At 35.8% G+C, this 7,428-nt stretch overlaps 1 protein-coding gene across 2 annotated transcripts in view; it reads right to left on the bottom strand.

The window, feature by feature from the left end:
- Positions 1–5,730: 5,730 nt before the first annotated feature.
- The window catches only part of LOC105220226 (uncharacterized), a 275,549-nt gene continuing 273,851 nt past the window's right edge, over positions 5,731–7,428 (bottom strand). The window contains exon 11 of one of the 2 annotated variants that reach the window (XM_054228125.1): positions 5,731–6,060. The gene's annotated coding sequence lies outside the window, so the exon portion shown is untranslated. The remainder of the gene's footprint in view (positions 6,061–7,428) is intronic. The other variant, XM_054228123.1, reaches the window with a different exon arrangement.

Below are 7,428 nucleotides of genomic sequence, written 5' to 3'. Positions count from 1 at the left end.
TTTCTGATGAAACAGCACTGGCGCTATTTGTAGATGTTGGACATACCAAGTACACAAAGAATTTGTCAAAGAACGTTTAAACGTCGAGAATTAGGTTCATATAGTGACATTTTCAGCTGAGAATAAGTTTAGGATGCAAACAGATCTCTACAAATATTTTGTAGGGCTAATGTTTACTGTTCGGATTTATAATTCGACGACATAGACTTAGTCCAGCGAATAAAAAGACAGCGGCTACGCTGGCTAGGTCATGTTGTTCGAATGGATGAAAGTGCTCCAGTCAAGAAGAAGAAGAAGAATGTTGACACAAATGTCCAAGATCGATATAAAACGATTTAATCGTCAAGTGCTTGACCCTTGAGACATCTATTGGAAAACGGCGGAAGCAATGTTGTAGATATTTAGTTAATAGTAATGGAGTTCTTTAGGGAAATTTATAATAATAAATAGTATAGTTGGTTTGGTGAGCTTAAAATATACTAAATTTAAATGTTATATTACATTTTTTGGCCGTTTTAGAGAAGTGTCTTGAGTTTATAGCTATCGTTCGATAGTTCAGAGTTCAAATCTGAATAATATACCCAAAATCTTTCAGGGTGACTTGAAATTCGAGGGACTACAACAAATGGAAGAAGAAGTTCATTCAAACAGCTCCTTGAATCATAAGCACGATTTCTATCAATCTGTATATATTATTTAGGTATGTATATATTACTGTTCGGATTTATATTCGATTTATTCGCACCAATAAACACAAAAAAAAAAAATTAAAGCAATTTGAACTTTATCCGAAAATTTGAAAAGTGATTAAATAGAAGCAGCATTTAGCTATCGCTACTTAATCATATTATTTCGCTTTGAATCTTTATTTGTTTCGATAACTCAACGCAGCACTTTGAATAACTTTCTAACTGCAATAAATTTGGAATCTTACTTTATTACTTTCTTGATATTTTTCCTTTCTTTGTTTCCAGAATTATAGCAACCAACTGCTTGGTGCTGATTTACAACAACTTTTCAAACATCTTCTCTTCGATTTGCTCCCAGAAAATGGCCAAACGCCACGTGTTTGCTTAGCCTTACTTACAGCAAAACAATTTACTCGCCTTTTCTAGGACGAATTCCACACATTCCACAAACACTTCCGCAGCCCCACACCCTCCACTCCCCGCCAATTGTGAGTATTGTGGTTGCGCTTGCGATTTAAGTGCTTTATTGTGGTCATAAATCTTATTAATGCTGTAAGTTGCCAAGCTATGCCCATTAGGGGCACACATGAGAGACCAACTGTCGGCAATTTGTATTACTCGGCGCTTGTGTACGGTTTGTATGCGGCGATTGCCAATTCGAAGTTAAGTTTCTCAAATATTCACACACAAACAATTATCACTGACATTGCGTCGTTGTTGTTGCTTTAATGAAAACAAAATCTGAAATTATTTTGGTTTTGCTGTGATATATATACAACTTCAGTTATTTAGAAAAACACAGTTATTTATACAACAATAACGTTTGCCACCCCTCTTGACCTCTCGCCACTCCGCTTTCGCTTTGTTGGCACATCTGTGCGCTGTGATTAAATTCATTGACACTTCGCGCAATATGTTGACACTTTTTCAGACATTTTGTGCGAGCATGTGTAGGCGAGTGTTAGAAAACAAAAACAACAAATTTAATGACACAATCGATAAAGTTCGCCGATGAGCGTAAATTCATTCAAATTGTTTAGAAAATTTTATTTTGGTGTAAACAATTATATAATATATATAACAAATTATATAATAAAATATCCAATTCAGTGTGGTTCGAATGTCTGATGACAGATCTCAACTGTAAAGAACCCTGATCGTAAGTGACACCTCAAAATGTGGAATTTTACTCATTCGACCCAGCCAAATATACCAAACATGATTTTACTGGACCCCTGATACACTAAATCAGCACCTGTCACTCTTAAATATTTGAAAAAACTTTACCCTCAAAATGCGAATGAGTTTAACGTCTTGTGATTCCTCAATAACGCAAACCTCACCTCAAGTTAACACATAAAATTTCAACAAATGTGAAGTCATGTGATGTCTTTAAAAGTATAACAAATATAGACAACACTGTACCAAGTTGGGCTCTTAAAATTATTCGATTAACCTGAAAACCGATTATTCGAATATCCGGTTTGTAACCGCTCGTACGAATATTAACCGGTTAGTACTATTCGATTAGTCGCAACGTTACGACTATTCGTATAGTCGTTCTACTGCGGTTATTCGAATAGTTATACTGTCACTATTCGGATAAATGAAAATTGTTTGAAATCCAGCAGCCTTTGATTTTTGTTTTTTTTATTTGTTTTTTTTTTACTTGTGAAATGTCAATTGTAAAATAATAAAAATAGAAATTTAATGAACTTACACTATTCGAATAGTCGACAACGAACGGTTAACCGAATAGTCGGAAATGAGCGGTTAAGCGAATAGTCGATGTCTGACGACTACCCGAATAGCGCAAACCGAATATTATTATTCGAATAATGCCCTATTCGGTTAATTCGGTTAGTCGATTAGTCGAATACCAAGAGCTCTAGTACCAACGCATCCATTCAAAATATAAACCAATCTGACCTTTTCTGATTCTTCAAAATATGAGCAAACCTAATCTCACATGAATTCATAAAATTTAAACAGACCTGACCCCAAATTCCCCTAAAAATTTACCTGAACTTTCGAAACATAAGTTATTCTGGCATCACTTGAGTCCATAAAATGTAAGCCAAACTGAGCCCACGTGACACTTCAAGATAAAAACAAACCTGATCTCACGTGATTCCATAAAATTGAAACGAATCTGACCCTATGGGAATGATCTAAATGTAAATAAACTTAACCTCGTGTGAACATGTCAACAAAACTTATCGCTCTTAATCACTGAAACAAACCAGAGTTCACGTGATCTTTCAAAACATAAATAAACCAGAGTCCACACAGACCTTAAACAAAAAATTATATATCTGCGCTAATGATACTCAGTTAAATATAAAAAATGTTGACCTCACGTGTTCCTTCAAAAATGTGATAAACCCTTAAAATGTACACTAACACGCTCCTTAAAAATATAATTAAACTTGTTCTTACAAGACTCCACAAAATGTGAAGAACCTTCCATTATATGTAATAATATAATAAACATATAGACACACCTGACCCCATGTGACCCCTCAAACTGTAAAAAAACCTAACCTCGTCTTACCCTTGAAGGTGTAAACAAATCAGTTTTCACGTAACATCTAAAAATGTAAAACCAAATTATATGACGTGACATTTCAAAACGTAAAAGGGTCTAGACATCATGGGATCCTTAAAATTGTAAATAAACGATATAACGTGCTGTTACAAAATGTATATTGATCCTGAACTTGGCCAAATTTACTGAAAACTAACATAAAAAGTAAACAAACCAGAGTATTGACCTCGACCAAAATGTAAACAAACCACTGTCAAAGATCATTGACCTCGACCAAATTGTCAGCAAACCCCAGCCAAAGGTCAATGACCTCGACCAAAATGTAAACAAACCCGGCCAAAGGTCATTGAACTTTGCAAAAATATAAACAAAAACCCCTGTCAAAGGTCCAAACCCCGACCAAAATCAATGTCCTGAGATCACTTGATGTCACGGTTGTTTACATTTAGAGAGATCACGTGATCTCAGGTTTATTTACAATTTGAAGGATCACGTCATGTCATGTTTGTTTACATTTTGAGGGATCACGTGATCTCAAGTTTGTTTACAATTTGAGGGATCACGTGATGTCAGGTTTGTTTACATTTTGAGGTATCATATGATCGGTTTGTTTACATTTTGAGCTCAATGACCTTTGACAGGGGTTTGTTTACATTTTGAGGTTGAGGTCAATGACCTTTGACAGGAACTTGTTTACATTTTAGTCAAGGTCATTGACCTTTGGCCATGATTTTTATACTCTCGCAACAAATGTTGCTAAAGAGAGTATTATAGTTTTGTTCACATAACGGTTGTTTGTAACACCCAAAACTAAACGAGTTAGATATAGGGTTATATATACCAAAGTGATCAGGGTGAAGAGTGGAGTTCAAATCCGAATGTCTGTCTGTCTGTCCGTCCGTCTGTGCAAGCTGTAACTTGAGTAAAAATTAAGATATCTTAATGAAACTTGGCACACTTATTTCTTGCACCATAGGAAGGTTGCTTTCGAAAATGAGCAAAATCGGACCACTGCCACGCCCACAAAATGGCGAAAACCGAAAACACATAAAGTGCCATAACTAAGCCATAAATAAAGCTAATGAAATAAAATTTGGTATGAAGGATCGCTCTATGAAGGGGCATATTTGGATGTAATTTTTTTGGGGAAGTGGGTGTGGCCCCGCCCCCTACTAAGATTTTTGTACATATCTCGCAAACCAATAAAACAAACTTTCTGCAGTCGTTTTTTTTAGCCACTTCCTAATACAGTCAAAAAACGAAAGAAATCAGATCATAACCACGCCCCCCTCCCATACAAAAGTTAGGTTGAAAATTACTAAAAGTGGGTTAACTCACTAACGAAAAACGTCAGAAACGCTAAATTTCACATAAGAAATGGCAGATGAATGCTGCACTCAGATTTTTTTACAAAATGGAAAATGGGCGTGGCGTCGCCCACTTATGGGTCAAAAACCATATCTCAGGAACTACTCGACCTATTTCAATGAAACTTGGTTTGTAATAGTTTCCTTACCTTCCAATAATATTTTGTGAAAATAGGCCAAATCTCTTCACAGCCACGCCTACTTCCTATATACCAGAACTTCGAAGACAATCTGAATCGTTTACTTTACAATATATAAAGTAAGTACTAGAGAAGATATCGGTGCAGAACTTTCCACAAATACTATGTTAATAGTGTGGCAGCTCCATTCTAAAAATCGCCGAAATCGGACCATAGGTTTTTAAGGCCCCATATATCGAACACGAGGACCTCGGTACTTCTAACCTAATATTAGGGTTTCCAACTTTCAATGGACTTTATACAATATATATGACGAATATGTGGGTCAAATTGTAAATAAAGTTAAATATATAAATTGCGAGAGTATAAAATGTTCGGTTGCACCCGAACTTAGCCCTTCCTTACTTGTTTTTACATTTTGGTTGAGCTTAATGAACCTATACAAGCGTTTGCTTACTTTTGGAACGAATTCAATGAACTTTGACAGTGGTTTCTTTACAACTGAACAAAATTTAGAAATGTAGCTGATAAGATCTTTTAATACTATTAGCTTGGTTAAGAAAATCTTATAAATGATATTTAATATAATCCAACTCTTGCACCACCCTCATTCAATGATATACATACAGACGCGGGTAAGGAAATGCTAATATCTCGCTATAATTATAGGTTATCGAAGCGGTATTTTAGAGAAAGTACATGCCCAAATTGTGGGCGTACACAAGCATTTAGCCGAAAAGTCATTACTAAGTAACCAAGCAAGGACTTTGGCAGAAATTAAACAAATAAATTAACAAACGACTACTTCGTTAGCATTTAAGGACACTCATACGCCCCGTACGCCCGCCAAGCAAGAATTTATGTTTTTGGATGAACTGTGTGGTGCTTAGTTAAGAGCACAGTGTAAACAAATAAATGTGCGCAAATACGCGAAAATACAGATACACACGTGAATACACTCACATACATTTGAATATTACACTTGGCATTACGCATTTTGCACGGTGGTTACGGCACACGGCGTTGGCGGTTCGACACTGTGTAGCTGCGGGTGCGCTTGCCGATTGTTGGCTTGCCACAGTGGCTGCGGCTGCCACAATCATCACAATTAGTGGCAATGACAAAATTAAATGGGCGTGCGATTAATTTAATTGTCGAGTGGCTGGGCGATGGCGGCAAAAGTGGCGTTAGTCTTCGCGGTCATGTTGCCGCTGCTACTACTGCTGGCTGTTGTTGCTGTTACTTTAGTGGCTTGAAGGCTCTACTTTTCGCTGTTTTGTTTTTGTAGCTGTGTGTGCGGCAACACCTCATTATGGCTGAAAGCATAAATTGTGCGATTATGTGTTATATGAAGATAAACAGATGGGTAAATGGAAATGCGTATTTGGATAAGTGAAATGACTGTGAAGCGCGCGCTTTCTTACCTGCAACAATGTCAATATGGTCGTTGGTGGAATGAGTGGTGGCATAAAAAAGTACAATTTACGTTTATTTGCACATATGAGTAGAAAGTTGGTTGTTGCTTTGTGGAAGTATGGTAGTTATGCGCTTCGCGTTTCTTACGACTGCAGTGAGATAATGTGCGGAGATGCAGATTATTTAAAATCATAATTGTGGCATTTACTTAAATAAACTTAATTAATTGGCAGCGGAGGTGTGTTGGCTTACAAAAAATTGAAGATTGAAAATGGAAAAGCAGACTTCTAAGGAATATAGAAATGTTGAATTTAAGCTTATAAATAATAAATATTATAAAGCCTATATTATAAAGGCTATATCTTTCTATAGATACAGATATATTTTTCTTAAAGAGTACATGTTTTTTATGTAGAACATTCTCCATGCTGATCTCTCGAACTCGAATGCAATATAAGGATTACATTTACTCAGATAACGAGTATTAATTTTTGTCGCATGAGAGCTTAGATAGTCAAGTAGTATTTTTACCCCATATTTTTTTGAACAAAAAAGTGGCTTGATATTTTAACTAGTCTCCATCTTAAGATTATAGCTTTTGCAATGGTGCTCGATCTTTTGACATTTGTGTATTACCTTATTGGCATATTAGTCCCTTTAAAGCCATTGACTTTACAACGGTTGCATGAGATCTCAAGCAATTTTGGTTGTATTCTAGTGTTATATGACAAGGATGGAGATTTTTTGTGGTGAGATCTGTCGGTCAGGTAAAATTTTCGCCAAACCAACTATTTGATAAGGCAAGCTTTTCGAAGAGTTGGAGTCGAATCGATCATCTGGATTCATACGGTCTATAATGGAAAGAAGAATATCTGATTTGAAAAATGATGAGAGAATATTTCACAGACAAGTTACAATCCATAATAAAAGGATATAGACATTTTGTGAACATATAACGAAATGGATCGGATACTTGTCCTCATGGTTTATCTAGCAGCTAAGGTTCGAAATGAATAGAGAATGAGAAAATTAATGATATTTTTTTAGACATAAAGTTTCCCCTCAATACAGTACTTAGTCGAAAGGCGTTTTATCATATGAAGCATGATCCTTGAGTACATATTCCGTACCCGATATTTCGGAATTATTCAAATACAAGAATATCTAATTGCAGGGATGAAAAGCACTTGAAATTTATTGGAGGGAAGGAATATATTAGATCCTTCCAGAATACCTCATCTCGTCAGCATTATATTTAACTACTTTTG

Source organism: Zeugodacus cucurbitae, chromosome 3 (genome assembly GCF_028554725.1).
Source record: "Zeugodacus cucurbitae isolate PBARC_wt_2022May chromosome 3, idZeuCucr1.2, whole genome shotgun sequence".
Lineage (NCBI taxonomy): Eukaryota > Metazoa > Arthropoda > Insecta > Diptera > Tephritidae > Zeugodacus > Zeugodacus cucurbitae.
Note: the sequence above shows the minus strand (reverse complement) of the source record. Positions and strands in the feature narration are given on the sequence as shown.